The following is a 22,786-nucleotide window of genomic DNA, read 5'->3' on the forward strand; positions in this document are numbered from 1 at the left end:
TGTCATTTTGAGAACTTGTTGATTGTTTTCTGGAAGAAGTATGTTCAGTGGCGGGAGACAAGTCACTTTGCGTAGCTCCTGGCAAGTTTGTGACACAGCCGTTGAAACATAGAAAGTGAACTGGAGTAATGCGGCTTTCACAAAAGTCCATCAGTCCTGGCCTGCATGACATCCCTGGAAGGACGCAGAAAATAGACTGATGCTGTTACTCAATGGTACAAAGCAATTAATTGGGTGGGGGGAAGTGTTTATCACTGTCATCTAGAGATACATATTTACCAATTTATCCCAGGAAGGACTGTTCATGACTTAAGTGGCTGCAGTATAAATGAATGTTGACAAATTTAGGTATGACATCCCTCCACAAAACCCCTTACAAGCCAAGGTATCACAAGTAATCCTTAATACTTGGAGCAGTTTTGACAGGAAGCAGACACTTAAATACAGCTGTGACTCTGGACTAGTGATCACAATAGGCATTTCCTCTGGTAGAGGGTAGAAACTTCCATATTAATAGGGAACTTAAGATAACAGCTACTTCTCTGCTGAAGGAGAAGGGATTTCCCTTCATAACTCCATCATTTGTCTGCCTGGTTTTCAGCTCAGCTGCTCTGCCTCAGCCTGGGACAAAAGATTTGCTCACAAGTGCACATTATTAGCCTGGTTTATGTTAATTCAAATTGGTATGTAAAATTGTATCCAGATCTATCACAATGCTAATAATTTTAGAGGAAAAATATGATAATGCATGTCATTTCTATTAATATGTAGTTAGATATTTAAAATTGCTGTCAGTTGCATCAAATTGCAATCAAATAGCAAACAACTCATTCAACATCACAAAGAATTAGGAATGTTTAGCATTTTAAAGACATGTAGGCTAGTATAATACAAACATTTTAAAAAGAAGCCTTTGATAATAATTGGCAAAATACATAAAAATATTAACAAAACTATTGATAATATATAAGATCATAAGACTATTCAGATTGGTGATCTAGTCTGAAGTGTTTCATTTCAGTGTTGTTTGATATTTTTTCAATTCAAAAGCCTGTTTTATCTTTTATTTCCCAGTCACATTTTTGGAATTCTAACATCACACATTTGTGAAATACCTTTTTCACAAATGCAGTAAATCATACTATTAAACCCCACGGAACATATGTTTCTATTGTGTTGTACAACAGAAAATAAAGTTGCAAGGCTACACCCCTTACACAGCAATAGGTAACCGGGAGATCATTTCTGAAAAGGCATAGTGTGAAATAATTGGCATATCTGTGATCTCTGGGGACTTCCTAACCATCTTGAAGTACTATTTATTGCGTGCACATCCATACTAAATTTGAGAGTGTATACTAAATGAATGTTTTGACGTGCTCTGTGAAAAGTTCCTAAGAATGGCCATAAGCTGTGAAGTGGTGAGTGGACTCCCATCACACCTGGGCATGACTCATGGACTTTATCATTCTCAGGTAAAGCAGACAAAAGCCTAGACAAGACGGACAGTAAGAGGATCTCAGATGGATTGAAACAGTAAATATATTTTGTGTGAGATAATATTGTTAGAAAAATCCACTCATTGGCCTGAAATTAACTTTCTAACATACACTAATAAAAACAGCATCTGCATGTATCACTAGAAAGGACAGAAAGACTGGCATCATGCCTCTTTCAGACATATCACTAACGTGCACCATTCAGTTGATGCCTGGTGATTCAGAGAGATTTTCTTCATTATGTCCTTAAAGACAAAGGAGAGGAGGGGGGAGGGGAGGAGAGAAGAGACGAGACGAGACGAGACGAGACGAGACTATTTCAGTTGGAAGGGACCTACAACGATCATCTAGGCCAATGGCCTGACCAATTCAGGGCTGACCAAAAGTTAAAGCATGTTATTAAGGGCATTGTCCAAATGCCTCTTAAACACTGACAGGCACGGGGCATCGACCACCTCTCTAGGAAGCCTGTTCCAGTGTTTGACCACTCTCTCAGTAAAGAAATGCTTCCTCATGTCCAGTCTGAACCTCCCCTGATGCAGCTTTGAACCATTCCCACATGTCCTATCACTGGATCCCGGGGAGAAGAGATCAGCACCTCCCTCTCCATGTCCTCTCCTCAGGAAGTTGCAGAGAGCAACAAGGTCGCCCCTCAGCCTCCTTTTCTCCAAACTAGACAAGCCCAAAGTCCTTGGCCACTCCTCACAGGACATGCCTTCCAGCCCTTTCACCAGCTTTGTTGCCCTCCTCTGGACGCCTTTGAGTACCTTCACACCCTTCTTAAGTTGTGGGGCCCAGAACTGCACACAGTGCTCAAGGTGAGGCTGCACCAAAGGTTCACCTCATGTTGCCTACAACATAGCTTCAGGGGAACAGTACTAAGCAGGTTGAGAGGGAAGCAAGTTGCTCTTTGGCTGGGTCTACCCTGCAGCAGCAATTTTAAAGAGATACTACTGGCAGGCAAGGGTTCATGGTGACCTAGTTCATACCTCTCAGCAGTATAAGGACATCGAATGCATTACCCAAACTGAAGTTTTTTATCTCTCTGACTCAAAGATTACTTTGCTGCAATGTCAGCATACATGATTTGTGTGTTTCATAATGAACCAAACACAAAGTATGTCTTCCTCTGGACTGCCTGAATGAAAACTGGAAGAAAGCTTCCCAGCACTAACTGTTTGCAGCAACAGTGACACCCTGAAGCAATATAATGACCTGTGAGAAGTGATTTTATTTATGTCAGTTTAGATGCTCTGTCTTGTTCTCTCAATAACCTTTCTGACTACCTTTGGTTTTTGATCAATTTAGACAATTATCTATAATGTATGTATACTGTCTTCTGGAAAAAGGATTTCTACAGGAGCTCTTTACATAATAAAAATCTCTGATTTTAACCCTTGACATGATTTCCAACCATTTAAATGTATGTTCAAGCTGTACAACCAACTGTTTCCCAGCATGCAAATAACTTGAGTGCCAAGTTATGCTTGTAAATCAGACATCAAATATGCAGATCCTGTGACATGGCAACTGAAACATACATTTTAAAAAGATATGCTGGCATTTAAGCATTGTGCTTTTAGGTGTTCACGAATACCACCAGTGTGTGTGCTTTTCATAATCCAACTATAAAGCCATTCATCAAAGGGCTTTCTTTTTTTTTTTTTTTCTGGAGAAAAGGAATTAAAAATAATAGATCTGTGCAACTTTGGCAAAGTCAATAGGGCCACAGAGTTATAACTGACACTAAAAACTGCCCTGATATTACTGGGCATAGAGTGGCTCAGGGAACTGGTAATGGTCAGAGCCTTGCACTGCATACTGGATGGACCTGTGTTTTACAGTAAATTGGCACTTCTCCTATAGTGCAAAATGATTCATAAATATTAGAAGCCAATGAGAGTTCATGTAAATATATGTTAACTGAGATGCAGTTTCTTGAAAATGAACTGAAATTAAAGAAAATATTTAATAACATAATGTATAAAACATTACCCCCACTTTAATGTATAAAACATTTCCTCAACTTAGTTATTGCAGAAATCAAGGCTCCAAGCAGCACAGAATTTATTTCCAATGTCTTTACTCCCCTTTGTGTGGCTGTGAATAATTTTGTATATATTTGATTTTTAGAAAGAGACACATGATCCAAGTCCTGTAAACTCTTGGGTTCAGTCATTAGACTGCTGAACAATTTGGTTCACAGATGAAATCGCAGAAGAAATGGGCAGAAGCTGAGCCTGCACCGAGGCAGAAGAGGATCTTCCTCCTCTGACTCCAGTGAGAAGCTCACAAAAGGAACTACATCCTCTTATTTTATTTCTATTTCATATGAGAGATGTGAAAAGCTCATTATTCCTCCAGTTCCTCTGCTGCAAACCCATAGGAAGCACCTCTTTCTCTGGAGGAGGAAGAAGAGTTCAAATACAGGATAATGAAATTGTTGTTTGGTTCTGAGAATGTCTTTTTCAATTTAATGAACGCTTAATTTAGCAAAGATGTTCCGGTTCCACCAAGACTTGGGTTCAAAATATTTTACCCACTCCTGTATTTCAGCTGATAGCGACTGGGAAGCCAGAGCACAGGGATAACCGGTGTGCTCCTGAGAGCCCCTGTGGGAGTGCTCCAAAGGGGATGGCCTACACAGCAGCGGGTTTGCTGGCGTCTGATGGGATTCATCTTTCTCAAAGGGGAAAGAGAATCTTTGCTCAGGAACTTGCAGGGCTCATCGACAGAGCTTTAAACTAGACTCGAAGGGGGAGGGGGGTAATATCAGGCTTGCCCGAGGGAAGCTGAGGGACGACGTGCCACGGTTAGAGGGAGCGGGAGCCAGCGAGGGCACTCGGCCTGTGTCTCCGAGATGTGCGGGGTACACTGGGGCACAGCTGAAGTCAAACAGAGTTGAGCTAGGGGATACTGAGGCAATAGGAGCCCAGAGGGAAATGCCAGTGAAACGCCTCAAAGCACATAAGTAAGGAGTGTTCTTCTATGAAGGAGACATGGATGACAGCCCAGCTGACGTGCCTCTACACCAATGCACGCAGCATGGGCAACAAGCAGGAGGAGTTGGAAGCCATTGTACATCAGGAAAACTATGATATGGTTGCCATCATGGAAATGTGGTGGGATGACTGGCACAACTGGAGTGCGGCGATGGATGGCTATAAACTGTTCAGGAGGGATAGGCGAGGCAGGAGAGGTGGTGGGGTAGCCCTGTATGTTAGGGAGTGTCTGGATAGTTTAGAGCTCAATGATGGTGATGATAGGGTGCAGTGTCTATGGGTAAGAATCAGGGGGAAGGCCAACAAGGCAGATATTGTGGTGGGAGTCTGTTACAGACCACCCAACCAGGATGAGGAGACAGACGAACTATTCTATAAGCAGCTGGGAGAAGCCTCACGATCGCTAGCCCTTGTTCTTGTGGGGGACTTCAACCTGCCAGATGTCTGCTGGAAATACAATACAGCAGAGAGGAAACAGTCCAGGAGGTTCCTGGAGCGTGTGGCAGATAACTTCCTGACACAGCTGGTGAGTGAGCCAACTAGGGAAGGTGCCCCGCTGGACCTCTTGTTCACCAACAGAGAAGGACTTGTGAGCCATGTGATGGTTGGAGGCCATCTTGGGAAGGGTGATCACAAAATGAGAGTTTTTGATATGTGGAGAAGCGGCGAGGGGGGTCAGCAAAACTGCCACCTTAGACTTCCAGAGGGCGGACTTCGGCCTGTTTAGGAGACTGGTCGAGAGAGTCCCCTGGGAGGCAGCCCTAAAGGGCAAAGGAGTCCAGGAGGGCTGGGCATTCTTTAAGGAGGAAGTCCTAAAGGCACAAGAGCGGGCTGTCCCCAGGTGCCGAAACATGAGCTGGCGGGGAAGAAGACTGCCTGGCTGAATAGAGAGCTTTGGCTAGAACTCAGGAAAAAGAGGAGAGTCTACGACCTCTGGAAGAAGGGGCGGGCAACTCAGGAGGACTACAAAGGTGTAGCAAGGCTGTGCAGGGAGAAAATTAGAAGGGCCATAGCTGAGCTAGAGCTCAATCTGGCTGCTGCTGTAAAAGGCAACAAAAAACACTTCTTCAAATACATTAGCAGCAGCAGGAGAGCTAAAGAGAATCTCCAGCCCCTAGTAGACAGGGGAGGGAACACAGTGACCAAGGATAAGGAAAAGGCTGAGGTACTTAATGCCTTCTTTGCCTCAGTCTTTAATAGCAGGGCCAATTGTTCTCTGGGTACCCAGCCCCTGGAGTTGGAAGATAGGGACGGGGGCCAGAATGGAGCCCCCATAGTCCAGGGGAAATGGTGAGTGACCTGCTGCACCACTTAGACACTCACAAGTCTATGGGGCCTGATGACATCCACCCGAGAGTACTGAAGGAACTGGCAGGTGTGCTCACCAAGCCCCTTTCCATCATTTACCAGCAGTCCTGGCTAACTGGGGAGGTCCCTGCTGACTGGAGATTAGCAAATGTGACACCCATCTTCAAGAAGGGCCGGAAGGAGGACCCGGGGAACTACAGGCCTGTCAGCCTGACCTCGGTGCCGGGGAAGCTGATGGAGCAGATCATCCTGAGTGCCATCACATGGCACGTAGAGAATAACCAAGGGATCAAACCCAGCCAGCATGGGTTCAGGAAAGGCAGGTCCTGCTTGACCAACCTGATCTCCTTCTACGACAAGGAGACCTGCCTAGTGGATGAGGGAAAGGCTGTGGATGTTGTCTATCTAGACTTCAGTAAAGCCTTTGACACAGTTTCCCACAGCATTCTCCTGGAGAAACTGGCTGCTCATGGCTTGGACGGGTGTACTCTTTGCTGGGTAAAGAACTGGCTGGATGGGCGGGCCCAAAGAGTGGTTGTGAATGGAGTTTACTCCCATTGGCAGCCGGTGACAAGTGGTGTTCCCCAGGGCTCTGTGTTGGGGCCAGTTCTGTTTAATACCTTTATCAATGATCTGGACGAAGGGATCGAGTGCACCCTGCTTGAGGGTAGGAAATATACTTGAGGGTCTGCTTGATCTGAGGATCTGCTTGAGGATCCTCAATATACTTGAGGATCTGCTTGAGGGTAGGAAGGCTCTGCAGAGGGACCTGGACAGGCTGGATCGATGGGCCAAGGTCAATTGTATGGGGTTCAACAAGGCCAAGTGCTGGGTCCTGCACTTGGGCCACAGCAACCCCTTGCAATGCTACAGGCTTGGGGAAGAGTGGCTGGAAAGCTGCCTGGCAGAGAAGGACCTGGGGGTGTTGGTTGACAGCCGCCTGAATATGAGCCAGCAGTGTGCCCAGGTGGCCAAGAAAGCCAATGGCATCCTGGCTTGTATCAAAAATAGTGTGGCCAGCAGGAGTAGGGAAGTGACCGCGCCCCTGTACTCGGCACTGGTGAGGCCGCACCTCGAATACTGTGTTCAGTTTTGGGCCCCTCACTACAAGAGGGATATTGAGGTGCTGGAGCGTGTCCAGAGAAGGGCAACGAAGCTGGTGAAGGGTCTGGAGCAGAAGTCTTATGAGGAGCGGCTGAGGGAACTGGGGCTGTTTAGCCTGGAGAAGCGGAGGCTGAGGGGAGACCTTATTGCTCTCTACAACTACCTGAAAGGAGGTTGTAGAGAGGTGGGGGTCGGTCTCTTCTCCCAGCTAACAAGTGATAGGACGAGAGGAAATGGCCTCAAGTTGCGCCAGGGGAGGTTTAGGCTGGATATTAGGAAATTTTACTTCACTGGAAGGGTTATCAAGCATTGGAACAGGCTGCCCAGGGAAGTGGTTGAGTCACCATCCCTGGAAGTATTTAAAAGACGTTTGGATGAGGTGCTTAGAGACATGGTGTAGTGGTGGTCTTGGTAGTGTTAGGTTAATGGTTGGACTCGATGATCTTAAAGGTCTTTTCCAACCTATACGATTCTGTGATTCTGTGAAAGGTGCCTGCAGGACCAGAGCCACTCTCTACCTGGAGAATGAAACCGGGCACTCCACATCCCCTGCCATATTACACCAGCAGTACGGTATCAGGTAGCTTGGCCATCCTGATGTGTTCAGCTAGGCTGCCTGCAGTCCCCACATTGGCAGCTGGTTCATACACCGTCCTCCCTGTGGGTACCAGTGCCAGTATTTAGGAGCAACCATTACCTACCCCGGGACATCCACAGCTCTTATTCCACATGGCTTCATCTACTGCCAGGTATCAACAAACGATACTAGTTTGTGTAAGTGTCTTTCTTAGCATTGGTTTACATAGTGGAGCATATCCTTCTACTATTTACTATATGCACTCCTGCTTATCTCAGTGTAACAGTGGTGCTGAAGCACAGCTTGTTATACCAGTTGCAAGTTGTGGATCCGACAGCTTGGCCTGCATTTGCTCTCATCATTTATGGGACAATGCCAATTCAAAATCACAAGCCATAAACAGACACGTTTACTTACAGTTGTTAATAGCAGTGTAGGTAGAAATAAAAATACTTTTCAAAAGCTCATTTATTTCTCTGCACTTAAATTGTCCACTTTTTTCTTGACTTCTTTCGATCTAGACAATGAAAATGTAAAAAAGTCTCCAAAGTTTTTATGTTTATCTGCTTAAAACCAACTTTCACAGGATTTATTTTTAGTTGCAGAGGACTTCTGGGGGTGATAAGTCGGGTAAAAGCTTGCTTCTATAACATCTAAATGTTTGTTGGATTTTGTCAGCTGTTTACGACAAATGTGACCCTCTGATAGCGCTCATCAACAAAATGCTGCGAGTAGCTTCCATTTGGATCAAGAATGAACATCATCTGCTGGCGCCGCTCTCTGTGAGCCACGCTTCTGTATTAAAGGCAAGGCTGGATGCAGTTTTACTACTTTTAATGAAAATAAGTACAGTTCTCAGCCTCCAGCTCGCTGCTGGTGCTTTTCTCGATACTGAGCGACGCTTATGTGCCATTGATACGCAGCACTCGGCTAACAACACGCCGACTGCCTTTCAGCATGCCCAAGTTTCGCTTCCCAGCCGTGAACTCCCTTCACCCCCCGGCTGCCGGGCACGGGCTGCGCGCAGGAGGGGGGCTCCCCAGCCTAGAAGGCGAGCCAGGCTCCCGCGCGGAGATGCCCGGCAGGGACCCCCGGACCCCGCACCGGCCCTTCTCCCTGCGCAGCTGCGCCGGTCCCTCTCCGCGGCCGGCAGCCCGCACCGCTCGCCTCGCAGCCCACCGCCACCGGCCGTGCCGCCGCCGAGAGCCCCCTCCGGGACCGCCGCCCGCGGGCGCGGCTCCCCGCCGCTGCCGCTGCCGCTGCCGCGGCCGCTGCCGCCCCGCCCCTGCCCCGGAGCGTCCCCGCGCCCCGGCCCGCAGCGGCGGGCGGCGGGGGGCGCCCGCGGGCGGCGGCGGGAGCGCGGGCGCGGGGGTGGCCGAGGAGCGGCGGCGGCGGCGGCGGCGTGAACGCGGCTGCAGAGCCCCAGCGAGCCGCGGGAGCGGGAGCGGGAGCGCCGCGCCCGCCGCAGCCGCCGGAGCCGGGCGAGGAGCGAGCCCGGCCGCCCGGAGCCGCCGGGGAGAGGGTCGCGGCCGCGGCAGCCCCGCGGGCAGGCAGCGAGGGGCCCCTCGCCGAAAGCGCGGCCCCCCCGCCCCGCCGCCTCCGCCCGCCCCCAGCGAAGAGAAACAAAACAAAACCCCGGCACCGCCACGCTTTCCCTCCTTCTCCTCTTGGCATTTGGTGGTTGTTTTTTTCTTTTTTTCTTTTTTTCGTTTTTTTTTTTTTTTTTTTCCTGGGGAATCTCCTTTCTCCTGCCAGACTGACTTGCACCTTCTTGATAATTTCTCTTCCCCTCGTTTTTTTATACTCTTCTCCCTGCTTCCAAACCCTGTGTCTGTGTGTTTCAATACTATCACAACCTCTGCTAAAAATAGATCTTTTTATATACCCTTCCTCCTCTCTGACCCCATCCAACACCCCTTGTTAAGGTGAGTTGTGTCTTTTCATCACTTTTTTCCTTGTGTGTTTTTTTTTTTTTGGTTTTGGTTTTGTTTTTTCTTTTCCCCCCTTTAGGGCAGGTTTTAGGGAGGAGGGGATGTGGAGGAGAGAATTTCGTGGGGAGTCAGGCATGTTTGCAAAGCCTTATTTTCCCTTCTGCAGCCTCAGCATCATTCCGGACTGCTCCCTTTTATCCCAAGGATGTAGCTAGCTGATGAAAGTGGGGAACTACTCTTCCTTAGCACTGCATGCTTGGGAGCCACAGCAACAGCAGGAAAAAAAAAAAGCTTCTCTTTTTTCCTTCGCCCCCCCGCCCCCCCATTCCCTCCTCCTTTCGGTGTTTTGTTTTTTGTTGGGTTTTGGGGTCTTTGTTTTTGTTTTTTGTTGGGGGGGTGTTTTTTGCTTGGTTGGGTGTTTTTTAATTATTATTATTTTGGGGTGTGTGTGTGCTTGGTTTCTGTTTTTAAGCAATACACAGGGGACTTGGACAGAATCGCATGTGATGTTGGGGGAGCGAGTGTGCGTGTGCACGTGTGTCTTGAGTGTGTGTGCGTGTGTGTGTGTGTGCCTATGTATGTGTGAAGTGCATTTGTATTTTGTGTTTATGGGATGATGAGTGATAAAGCTTCCAAACAGCCACTGTACATAGAGCGAGGAGCACGGCAGAGACCGCTGATGGAGAGATCGGTCAGGGATGCAGGAAAGCTACAGAGCTCTCCACAGAGTTCGGTCCCTTGTGCTCCAGGACATCTTGCCGTAGATCATTACTGGCACCTTCAAGGTGATCAGGCTCTCGTTCCTCTCCTGGCTTCTCAGTAGAGGAGCGCACAGAGGGAAAACTTTAGGGCTAACATGAATTGATAGCGTTTCTGTTCCTCCAGCAGCCCGAGACAGTGTTATTCCAGGGATAAGTGAGGAAAATAGCATTGTGATCCAGAGCAAACGGATCATTTGCTGTCACATATTAGTATTCAGTAAGAGAAAGAGAGGTGAAACATTATTAGTTTGGCCAGCCAGCAGGAGCATTGCAGCCCGGTTTACTTCCCAATTCCAAAGTTGTTTTAGGCTGTTTTTCTGTCTTCAGCTCTTCAGCTAACTGTTCTTATTGACGACAGAAATGTGTTTCTACAGTAAAACAGTCTATTATAAATCTGCTGGGGAACGAGTTATTATTCAGATGCAATCAAATAATTTATCTATTTCATGGATTTTTCCCCAGTCTTTCAGTGTGCTTTCAACTATGTATTTTACCTGTGTGTGTGAAGTGGGGTAATATAGATTTTAGTTGCATTTTAACAAGGAGTTAAGGCATAACTTGCAGGGTGCCATTTGCAAAGTGTCACTTAATATAAAGCAAAATAACAGCCCCTAGCTCTTTTTCATGGATTTTTCACATCTCCCTTGTTTGTTTTAGAACAAGCAGGTGATTTTGCTTAAGAACTTGGAAGGAAAACTGGCTTCACAATGATACACAGTTTCAAATATTCAGAGCTCAAAATTATTACACTTGCCTGACTGTGAAACTTGAATTTGTTTATGAAATCTACTGGATCCAAAGTACCTGAAAGAGCACTTTGTATACGTAGTTTTCTAACAGGTTGAATTATTTTTGCATCTAAAAGTTTACAAATGCACTAAAAAGCTTGCTGTCAGCTGTGTTTGGAGGCCTTCATGCTGTTTGGATACAGGAACATTAATGTTGCCTGTCTAGTTAATGCAATTCCAAAATAACCTATCTTTCCACATGCTGCGTAGATGACGTTCAACAAAAATGAGCAGTCACGGAAGTAGTCTCGTGCTATCAGGAGTCATTTCATCATTTCTTTTTCTTGCTAGCCTAAATTAAAATATTTTACACAAGGTTGCCTTGGGATTTTTTTTTCCGCTGTGGCTGGCTGATGTTGTGAAAGCAGGAAGCATGCTTTGCGTGAGTTGTGCCATTCCTAATGCTTGACAGCAGTGAGGGGAGAAACACCTGATGGGCTTCGTATATTATCCCTGAAGGTATGCAGGAGTGAGAAAAAGAGATGGAAAACCGGTACAGTGCGCTACCAGGTTAAATAAATAAATAAGGGTGATGCATGTTAGCTTGTCAGTTGCTGTTCTGCTGAACCCTGACTACTGGCTAAACACATTTTCTTGGTAAGCACTGCGACGTGATACAATTTTCCTGATTTGATAGAGTTTGCTGTTAAAATCACATGTGGTACAGGAGAGCTCTTGTTCTGCTGATAAAAATCATGCCTCCTCGTTTTAATCCAGAGAAGGCTGAAATATCCACAACTACTGAAGTCACTAGGAGTTACTTGTGTTCAGCACTCATCAGGATTTTTTACCCAAACGTATCAGGATTCAGGGTATTTCCAAAGGATACAATTCCCAACAGATCTGTAATGTGTCATTTTGTTTAGATTTCACATTGGGTGCATACGTTATGTTTACAAGTAAATGTTTTCTTTTACCACAGGAACACTAAAATGTGTCAGTAGATGGAAAAGTTTAGCATTGGTTTTCTCATGGGCTTTTTAAGAGAATTCTCTTGGTATCCTTTAGCTGTTTGTGAAAAAGCAGTGTTTGCTTCAGAAATCTATGCACTAAGTTACTTATGCTGGTTGATTAGCTGTTGACATCAGTGAAGGAAAAAAGTGCATGGAATATTTGTAAAAAAAAAAAGACCAAGTCATGTGTTTCTTTATCGTAACAACTGAAAGACAAGAGTGCTTTCAGCTGGATATGAAAATGCTGAAGCAAGGTTAACGTTGAGTTTGATCTGGCGGTCGTCCCATTGATGTGAATGGCAGCACACCAACACTTAGGCTATTCTATAACGTACTAGATTAAACTTTCCTTTAATTTATGTTTTGAGGCTTTGATAAAACCTCAAACCTTGGATTTATTCAGCTCTAAAGCCTTTTTTTTTTGCTTTTGAAACAAGCCTTATAAAGCTGTGAACTGCTATAAGCAAAGTAATGCAGGGAGAGTTCAGAAGTCACTCTGACTTTGTGGGATTTCTCTCTACTGTTAGCCAACTGAAATGATTTTCTTGTATTATTGCACTTTATTATTCTGCAATATCAGTCTAAAATACCTAGTCCAAGGAGTTTTTATTCTGTGGATGTGGTGCTTCCACAAATGAAGAACGTGTATATTTTGTCTTGTCCTGAACTACAACTACCCATCAGTTTCAGCAGCATTTTGTTGCAGGGCAAAATTGCTGTTTCATTTGGACATACTCATTAAGGAATGTTGATCTCAGCTTTTCTTAAATTTTTGAAAAGGAAACTCAAACTATTACAGTGTTGCCTGGGATTTTTGGGGATGGGGTGCAGTGGTATTATCTATATCCATGCAGAATCCGGTCACCATATACGTTAAAAAGCAGTAGCATAATCCATCTGAAAACAAATGAATCCATTTTTCTCTGTAAATCCCTCTTTCCTTACTAGTTTTAAATGCTACTATGTGTGTGTTCCAACCTGAGTGTATATTTGTCATTGTAAAATTTTTAGATGAATGAGGTTACTTTATGCAAAACTGACTTTTTATTTGCATTTTGTCTGCTAGAAATATACTTTTTGTAATAGAATAGATTTTTTTCTGCTCTACTTGCTTACACAAAGAAGAAAATTAGTATATTCCTCCTGGGAACCATGTGTAACTCTGAAGAGCCGGGCGCTGAACAGAGCTACAAGCCGATACCTTCCCAGTCTTGGTGAATGTGGATGAGTGTCAGGGGTGACAAGTGCTTGGGCATGGCAGGGGAAGGAAGAGCACGGCTCTTGGGGAAAGCAGAGTGTCTAACTCTCTGGTGTTGGAGGGGCTGTGTGCTTCAGGGCTAAAATAGCAAGTCACTTCTTCACCCTCAACAGTATTAAACTCCTCTATCTCGCGGTTTGCATTCAGTGATCCGCTTGATTTTCCCTTTGTATTAGAGTAGATATGGAAGACTTAATTACAGTCTGGTAGTGCTAACACAGCTCTCTCATGACAACTGTTTGTAGGAGGTCAAATGGAAAATAACTGTGGAGAGGAGTCTCCAGATACAGTGTTTCTTCTTTGTGGTATGTTTTCGTTTATGCCAGTTTTCCCTGGGTTTGCATCCCGCTGTTATACCCTACTTACCTGTGTAGGCTGGAGGCTGCTTTCTGTGGAGAAAGGGTTTGTAAGAAGGGAAAAGGAATATTATTGTTAACTTTGGAACAACACAATGCTCCACCAACCCCAACCAAATGCAAGAATAGCTGTGGCGTTGTAGGTAAAATGTTCAGAATTTGCTTGACATGAATAGGAGATTTCATACTTCATGAGAGGAGACACATTTTAAAACGTAATTCCCAGGAAATGCTCTTTTCAGAATGAGACTCAGCAAGTCCTCATGACCACTCTTGTCCTGCAGGATCTGTTTGGAGCAGCCCAGTTGAGTCCTGGTTAAAGTGGGGTGGGGCCAGTTTCTCCCATTCGATCCACTACTGTAACTCCATGCTTGTAACTGGGTACCTAATCCAGCGCTGCAATGGTATCAGTAACAAAATGGAAGCTTTGTTTATAGGGCAAAATATATAACGCACTATTGATTTCTGCTAACGGGCAATGCTTTTAACAGGGTGTATGAATGCAGTCATTTTGATTATGGATCTGTTTACCTTGCAACATCTGTGACTTTCTCATCTATGCATTAGATATATTTAAATGCGGTGGACACTTAATAGGCTATAAGGAAGCAAAATGCTTATCTTCTGTAAATGATAGATAAAATCCTTAATTTGTTCTTTCATTGGTTTTTGGGGTGTGTGGATGGTTCAGGACTACACCTTATTTGATTAAAATTTGTCTCTAGTTTGCTTAAAAATAGTTACAAAAGGATTCATTATTATTAATTTTAGACAGTCTCTTCTGTATGCATTTAAAAAAATGTTTCGTTTCATAACGAGGTTTTAGGGTAGGCCACTGACGTGTTATGAGAACTTAGCCCTCTTAATGACTGGTGGTTATCATGCTTTCATTAATATAAATGACATATATAGTGACATATATCACATATATATACCATATATAGCGGTTGGATTATTTGAGCTCTGGTAGAATAAAACAGCCATTAATGTACGGTTCCTTTATCCTTGCCATCTTTTCATCTGTGTGAGTTCAGTATAAAACGTTTCTACAAGCCATAGCAGTTTGGAGCAATACCTTTAGTTCATGGTGGCTGCTTCGGTAATCCAGGTACGGAGATACCAGTACTCAATGACAACGTGGTGAAAGACAGGGAGCATCAGCTGGGAAGTAAACAGGGCCCTGAGGTGGGCTTAGAAAACCCCTCAGGAAAAACAAAAAAGTCCGTCTTTCTGGAGGAGAAATCAGCACGTGGCCATGACGTACTTCTAAGCTTCCTTGGTCTTAAGCGCTGTTTCTATACATGACAAAATCCCAGTGGCTTACCAGCAGTGCAGAATCCTAATGAAATTTATATAATCCAGCAGAGGTTGTCACAGGAGCAGAAAGGGAGAACTTCACAAGTAATACTTATATTTAGATACGAATGTGAATGGTTCCTTCTCCTGTTGTGATACCAGTGGAGAAGTGTGTTCTGTTTCATTTGTGTACCTTTTGAAAAGGTTTATACATTTTGACTTATAGTAATGGATGGGGAATGATTTAGACTAGAAAAATAGGGAAATTCAAAGTTAAGGCTTATCGTGTACTTAACCATTACAGAGGCATGGTCTATGGCTTGGGAATTCTTGTTGTAGCGCTGACAAACATCTCCTAAAGTGGCACTGAATACAGGGTTTGTGTGATGCTTTTCCTACCTATAAAGTGGTTAAAGTTAAGGCTAAATTCAGCAATTCCTGGTCGTGTTAAATAGTTCCTCAACTTCAGTGAGATTTCTTGCCTAAGCGAGAGACTCAGAAACAGGCTCGTAGAATAGTGACAACAGGGAAGGTGTGAAGTATCATCATTATTATTATCTCAGAGAAGCTTATCTTGTATGAGATGGCTCATGTTCCAGACAGTCTGCATCACCAGACTAAAATTCCTTGGCACTTTCACTTGATTTCTGCAACGCGTCACTGCTCGATTCTGTGGCAGGATGAAATAAATTTAAAGTCCTTTCTAAAATCTGAGGTCTAAATAAAGAACATGTTAAATATAGGAACATTTTAAATATATTAATTGTATATGATAGTTCAGATTTAATGTTTTAGTCGTATGTTTCTGGATGTCCATCTATGTGCAAGAAATTATTTTGTCTATATTAGGATTTTCACCTAATATAAAAATACTTTATGAATTCTAGAAGCAGATAAATACTTCACAGGTAATTCTTTACATGTCAGAGATGAGACACTGGTGAGGCACTGGAGCAGGTTACCCAGAGAGGCTGTGGATGCCCCATCACTGGAAGTGTTCAAGGTTAGGTTGGATGGGGCTCTGAGCAACCCCTTCTCATTCCAGGGGCCTCGGACTAGATGATCTTTAAAGGTCCCTTCCAACCCAAACCACTCTATGATTCTGTGTTACAGACGTCAACTAACTAGCCATCACAGCAAACCCTCCTTGGGTTTTGTAGTACGTAGACAAATTTTTAAGCAGCAGTGACAGTAAAATGAGGGAACAGGAGAGGAGAATTTATTTTCCCCTCTCTTTTCTTTTTCTAGTTAGCCTTCAGTGGTAATGTGGGGTAGAGACTAGAAAAGAATTGAGGATTTGACTGTTCCTAGCCACCGGCTGAGTTTTAAGACTCCTTACTCTTTCTGAGTGGGGACCAGTGCTTGTATTAGCATTTGGGATTGGCAGGGTTCCCCTGCCTGGCAATACGGAAGAACCTGGGAAGGGGAGGATTTTGTGATTCTTTCAAGTCTGAAGGTAAAATCTGCAGTGCCATATGGATAATATCAGATCATCCACTCCTCTGAGATCTTTCCAGTGCATATTGCAAAGGCAAGCTCAGGCTAGATCTTCAAGGCCAAAATCTTAAAAGCAACTTCTAAATTTGCACTCTCGCTCAGATTTTGCTTGTGTGTGGCACCTATATGTGCAGCCTAGAGATGTAAGCGATGGGAGGCAGAATCAGGGATAGTAAAGTAGCTGGAATCAAGGAAAGGATTTACCAAAAGGGTAACAAAGTACATTTATAAGCAAATATGCAAAAAGGTAAGTGTGGGGGAGTCCTTAAGAGAGAGGATGGAAGAGGGAAAGGCATTGCACAGGGATGGAATTAATAAGATTTAACAGAATGCGCAAGATAAAAAGCACAAGACAAATATCTGAGATGGAGGCTGGATTAGAAGAAAGACAGTGCAACTAATGGTAGAAGGTGAAAAGACAGGCTGAAAGGGAGATGTACACTGTCAATTTAAAGTGTAGTTTCAAGATCAGTTTAAGTTGATCTAAGTTCCAGTTGCTGCTGCAAAGGGAGTCCTGCACATCCTTCCTTCCTTCCTTCCTTCCTTCCTTCCTCCCTTCCTTCCTTCCTTCCTTCCTTCCTTCCTTCCTTCCTTCCTTCCTTCCTTCCTTCCTTCCTCCCTTCCTTCCTTCCTTCCTTCCTTCCTTCCTTCCTTCCTTCCTCCCTTCCTCCCTTCCTCCCTTCCTCCCTTCCTCCCTTTCTTCCTTCCTTCCTTTCTTCCTTCCTTCCTTCCTTCCTTCCTTCCTTCCTTTCTTCCTTCCTTCCTTCCTCCCTCCCTCCCTCCCTCCCTCCCTCCCTTCCTTCCTTCCTTCCTTCCTTCCTTCCTTCCTCCCTCCCTCCCTCCCTTCCTTCCTTCCTTCCTTCCTTCCTTCCTCCCTTCCTTCCTCCCTTCCTTCCTTCCTTCCTTCCTTCCTCCCTTCCTTCCTTCCTTCCTTCCTTCCTTCCTTCCTTCCTTCCTCCCTTCCTTCCTTCCTTCCTTCCTTCCTTCCTTCCTTCCTTCCTTCCTCCCTCCCTCCCTCCCTTCCTTCCTTCCTTCCTTCCTTCCTTCCTTCCTTCCTTCCTTCCTTCCTTCCTTCTTTCAAAAAAATTCATCCAGATCAGGTCCTTGATCCAGCTGACTAACTGCTCGTATTAACATTACAGCTGCCTCAAGGCAAAGAGGTAGGGGGTTGGACACAGGAAAGGGCAGCATAAAATTGACTTACGCTGATGATGGATCTGTGCTCTTGGTCTGAAAGTCCTGGTGAGATTCTGAGTTAGAAGTTATTTAGAAGAGACGCTGGCTAGGAAGACTTGGAGTGGTAACACAAAGAAAGGAAGAAGCCACCTGGGACATTATTTATAGTGAGCAGTTTAGACAGCAGCATGCAAAGGAAAAAAGATGCTCAAAACACTTAGGAGGCAAAATCAAGCATTTAAAAGTTACAAAAAGCCAGTATTTATGTTGCCTGTGTATTTAATTCAGCATCCATAGGCACGCCTGCTAATGCAGTCTTTAATTACATGATCAAGTGGGGCTTTTTTCCCTCGGGACAGCTTGCAGAGAGGCAGGGTGGCAGAGGCTCCAGGAGTACCCTACCCCTCACGAGTGGCTACCCTGTCCCTCATGGCCCCTGTTGAGCAAAGCAGTGGCCTTGGGCCTTACTTCCCCTCATTGGATCATGAGGTCATATCAAAGGATGGGAAGGGTGACAGTGGGTAATGAGAATGTATTGGATAGTGTGAGACCTGAGCATGACGTAAATGGTGTAGAATAAGGGGTGGATACTGTCCTGGTTTCAGCTGGGATAGAGTTAATTTTCTTTATAGTGGCTGGTATGGGGCTATGTCTTGGATTTGTGCTGAAAACAGTGTTGATAATACAGGGATGTTTTAGTTGCTGCTGCACTAGTCAAGGACTTTTCAGCTTCCCATGCTCTGCCAGGTGCAGAAGAAGCTGGGAGGGGGCACAGCCAGGATAGTTGATCCAAACTGACCAAAGGGCTATTCCATACCACATGACATCATGCTCAGTATATAAAGCTGGGGGAAGAAGAAGGAAGGGGGGGACATTTGGAGTGATGGCATTTGTCTTCCCAAGTAACCATTACGCGTGATGGAGCCCTGCTTTCCTGGGGGTGGCTGAACACCTGCCTGCCCATGGGAAGGAGTGAATGAATTCCTTGCTTTGCTTTGCCTGCGTGCGCAGCTTTTGCTTTCCCTATTAAACTGTCTTTATCTCAACCCACGAGTTTTCTCCCTTTTACCCTTCTGATTCTCTCCCCCATCCCACCGGGGGGGAGTGAGCGAGCGGCTGCGTGGGGCTTAGTTGCCGGCTGGGGTTAAACCACGACACTGACAAAGTCCAGTGCTCAGCAGTCCCACCGGTACCTCCACACTTCCCTCTCACAACCTTCATGTGCACCTCCTTCATGGGCCCCAGCGTATTTCATACTGACTTCTACTGCTTTTTATTAATCCAGTGTTTATGGCTCCCAAACAAAACATCTTTCTGCCTCTTTTTGCCTCATAGCTGCACCTGCAATGTGCTATACATGTGCGGCATGTGTTAAGCTTACTTTTAAATGGTAACGTATGCTTCAAGTTTCTTTTGGAATAAGAAGAAACAATATAGAAAAATAAAAAGAAATTCAGAATAAAATGCCTTCAGAGAAAAGGAGGCAAAGATTAGAATCTGTTTTGCAGTAAATGAAATATAAAGCTCTTAGGTCTTATTGGCTATCTTTTAAATGATTTTTTTTTAAATATTAAATGGGGAAATTAGATTATGCACAAATACACACACACACACAGACAAAATCACATTATGGATTCCACTCTTTGAAGGAAAGGGTTGAAAAAGAACAGTTTACCAGCCCTGTGAGAAATAAGATGCTGGCAGATGATGTCATGCTGTCTAGACTAGAATAAAAGAAGTATTTTAAAAAATCTTAGCTAACTTATTTAAATAAAATATTTTAAAATTCTAAGAAATCACAAGTGCTAGCTGATGATCTTCGATTTTACTTTGATCATGTTCTATGGGTTCTGGTATCTTTTCATAACATATTTTTAAAATGCTTCTTTTTCTCCCTTTAAGCATACCTATAGAGAATTGCATACTCAGAAGAAGACATGACTGATTCTTCTGGGTTATCCAGTTCAGTCCCTTGCTTTTGCAGCCAAGATATCATATAATTCCTTTCATGTACTGATCAAACTCCTTCTTACAACTATTTAAGGATTTTTTTTAGCTCCCATACTACCATTTGGAGGCTGTTTCAGTATTCTGGTTTCTTTTCCCGTTAAATATGTCCATGGCCTGCTTATATTACTTTTTTCTTGGTCTAATTTTGTACTTTAGCTTCAATGGCCTTTTCTGCACAGTGTTTACTGCCGCAAAGTATGCAGCAGTCCTGCTCACTGTCTTCCTGTGCTAGGCTTAAAAAGCAAAGTTCTTGCCTGACAGAGTTCAGCTCTGGTGAGGAATCCTAAATTCTTGTGGAGGAGAGACAATGGTGTAAAGTTAGACACAGGAGGGTTCTGGTCATGCTCCTCGTTCATGTGATGACTAATCTTAAACCGGGCTTCAGTATTGACCTTCAGAGAGTGAGTGATATGTCAAATGCCTTACCCACATTTCTCTTTGGGGGTAGGTTTGGTCTTCCAGGGCATAGTGCTCTGTGGGGTTTTTGCAGACTCATTTTCATTTGGCTTAGTTCTGGTTTCGTACTATAAATAGACAGACAGAAGGAACCTTTGTTTATAGTTTGAAAAAAAATCCTGTTTCTCCTTTGGATTAAATTTCAGTTGGTGAGAGTGCATACTTTAACATTTAAACACATACAATATTCTAAGCATTAATCTTTCAAATAGGAGGTAGCCATTATGCTCTAAGCAAAATTATTTTCAAATCAGACTATCTAATACCCCTAATCAAGAATGCATTTGATTTCATGTGGATTTACCACTTGTACTTCATTTGGGAAGCTGGAAGTTAGTAAGTTTTTATTTTCTAATTTTAAAATTACTGGGAAAAAGAATGTGTATATTTTATTTTTGTTCCTTGAAGTATGATATAAACGGAGGACAGGAAATACAAGTGGCTGGCCTTTTTATGTTTCCAGAATTTACTTGAAATGGCTTTATTTTGAAAAGTGAAGGGCATCAACATTGGTGCAGCCTCACCTTGAGCACTATGTGCAGTTCTGGGCCCCACAACTTAAGAAGGGTGTGAAGGTACTCAAAGGCGTCCAGAGGAGGGCAACAAAGCTGGTGAAAGGGCTGGAAGGCATGTCCTGTGAGGAGTGGCCAAGGACTTTGGGCTCGTCTAGTTTGGAGAAAAGGAGGCTGAGAGGTGACCTCGTTGCTCTCTGCAGCTTCCTGAGGAGGGGACATGGAGAGGGAGGTGCTGATCTCTTCTCCCCGGGATCCAGTGACAGGATGCGTGGGAATGGTTCAAAGCTGCATCAGGGGAGGTTCAGACTGGACATGAGGAAGCATTTCTTTACTGAGGGGGTGGTCAAACACTGGAACAGGCTTCCTAGAGAGGTGGTCGATGCCCCGTGCCTGTCAGTGTTTAAGAGGCATTTGGACAATGCCCTTAATAACATGCTTTAACTTTTGGTCAGTCCTGAATTGGTCAGGCCATTGGCCTAGATGATCGTTGTAGGTCCCTTCCAACTGAAATAGTCTATTCTATTCCATTCCATTCCATTCCATTCCATTCCATTCTATTCTATTCTATTCTATTCTATTCTATTCTATTCTATTCTATTCTATTCTAATTAGTTAATGATATTTTCAGTTTGATTTTTCTGTTCTTTCTCAAAAACTAAAGAGTAAAGCCATGACATTAAAGCTTTGAAATTGTTTGCAACTTTAAAGTAGTTGCCCCTATGTGTGAAATATTTCAACCAGCATTTCACAAGGAAGGGTGAATGCTTTATAGTTAGATTGATATGACTATCACTGTCTTTATCAAATTCGGGTGTATACAAACTATTGTATACATTACTTTTTATACAGGTAGGTTAGTATTTACCTAAAGTGGAATTATTGCATTTGCTGTTTAAAAAAACCCCACCTTCCTATATTGTCATTAATCTTCTGTCGGAAGATTAATATGGATGGATAAGATACAGTTCTGTTATTTATTAGATATTTAAAAATACCACAATAAGTAGTATCTAATACAACAGTGCTACAGTAATACTACAATAAGCAATATCTAAAACAGTAAAATCCCACAGTGAACGAAGCAGCTAGAACTGTAACTCATATCAGCTGCCCAACACCAGACACTCCTTTCTGCTTTCTCCTGGCCTGTTGATGTTTGCCTTGCCTGCAGAATGACTATGCATGTTATCTGCAAGGTGTTAGCCCATTAGTAATGAGGTGTAGACATCCTCTTCATGGAAAAGGGTGTCTGTCACAGCGTTAAGATTTATGTATACCTACATGGGCAAATAACTTCACTCACTGGATTTGTCCCATTTAACCTAGCGGGGCTGCGGCTTCTCATTTGAGTGTTTGTAGGAGTAAGCTCTGGGTCATACTGTTCCTGCAGACCTGGGTGTGGAACGGACTAAAGATCTGTGTGGGGGAATAGACTGCCAGTGTGTGCATGCACAAAGGTTGGGGCTGAGAAGATACCTGGAGTCCTTTGCCCTAAATCTGTTCAGAAAACCAGAATGTTTAGGCTTGCTGAAAAGAGTGCAGCAATGCACAAAGAAGTGTTGTTTATGTTGCTGTTATTAAAAAAAACACACCTTTTTTTTTATTAAAAAATGAACTTTAGATCTGGCAAAAAAAATATTATAATAATATGTCATGGCAATGTGTGACTTGTTTTCTGAGGATGCTTTGGATGCTTGTTGATTTTCAAATTTTTTTCCACATGCTGTTGCTATGGTAAGAATCAGCACATCACGAAGACATATCATAACAAATAGTATCATAACAAATAACCCGTAAGAGCTTTGTGTTTCCTGGGACAGCACAGGGTCAGTTTGGAGTTTCTAGTGAAGCCCTGTCAAAAGAGTTTTCAAACTGTGGGCAGCATCTCTCTTGTTATTCATGGACTACTTTTGCATGGCCAAAACAAATCAAGAAAGTCAACCTTTTTATCAACAAGTTTATATTAAGTAAAAATGAATTTTCACCTCCTTTAGAAAATTTTAGGTGTTCCATAAATCAGGAGGGAAAATATAAAGAAAAAAAGCCAGAAGGAAATGTGATGCAGTAATGGAGATGAAGCTAAGAAAAGCAAAATTAGAGATTTCCAGATTTTTGGGGGGGCCGGTAGGGAAGATGTAGCCCAAGGTTTACTCTATTTGACTTTTGGGAATCAAGTCTTGATAAAATTGGATGAGTACAAGAACTTGGAAATACCAGCTGTGGCCTATAGCGGCATGCCAAGCTCCTACATGGTAAAGATTGATCAAAGTATTTGAGTATTGAAAAACAGGTGGCATCT

The 22,786-nt window shown here is 43.8% G+C and overlaps 1 protein-coding gene across 3 annotated transcripts in view; it reads left to right on the forward strand.

Moving 5' to 3' along the window:
* Window positions 1–8,928: 8,928 nt before the first annotated feature.
* LOC142405940 (poly(rC)-binding protein 3-like) overlaps window positions 8,929–22,786 on the forward strand; it is a 558,846-nt gene continuing 544,988 nt past the window's right edge. For all 3 annotated transcript variants that reach the window (XM_075494153.1, XM_075494154.1, XM_075494155.1), the window contains exon 1: window positions 8,929–9,415. The gene's annotated coding sequence lies outside the window, so the exon portion shown is untranslated. The remainder of the gene's footprint in view (window positions 9,416–22,786) is intronic.

Source organism: Mycteria americana, chromosome 2, assembly GCF_035582795.1.
Source record: "Mycteria americana isolate JAX WOST 10 ecotype Jacksonville Zoo and Gardens chromosome 2, USCA_MyAme_1.0, whole genome shotgun sequence".
Taxonomy (NCBI): Eukaryota; Metazoa; Chordata; class Aves; order Ciconiiformes; family Ciconiidae; genus Mycteria; species Mycteria americana.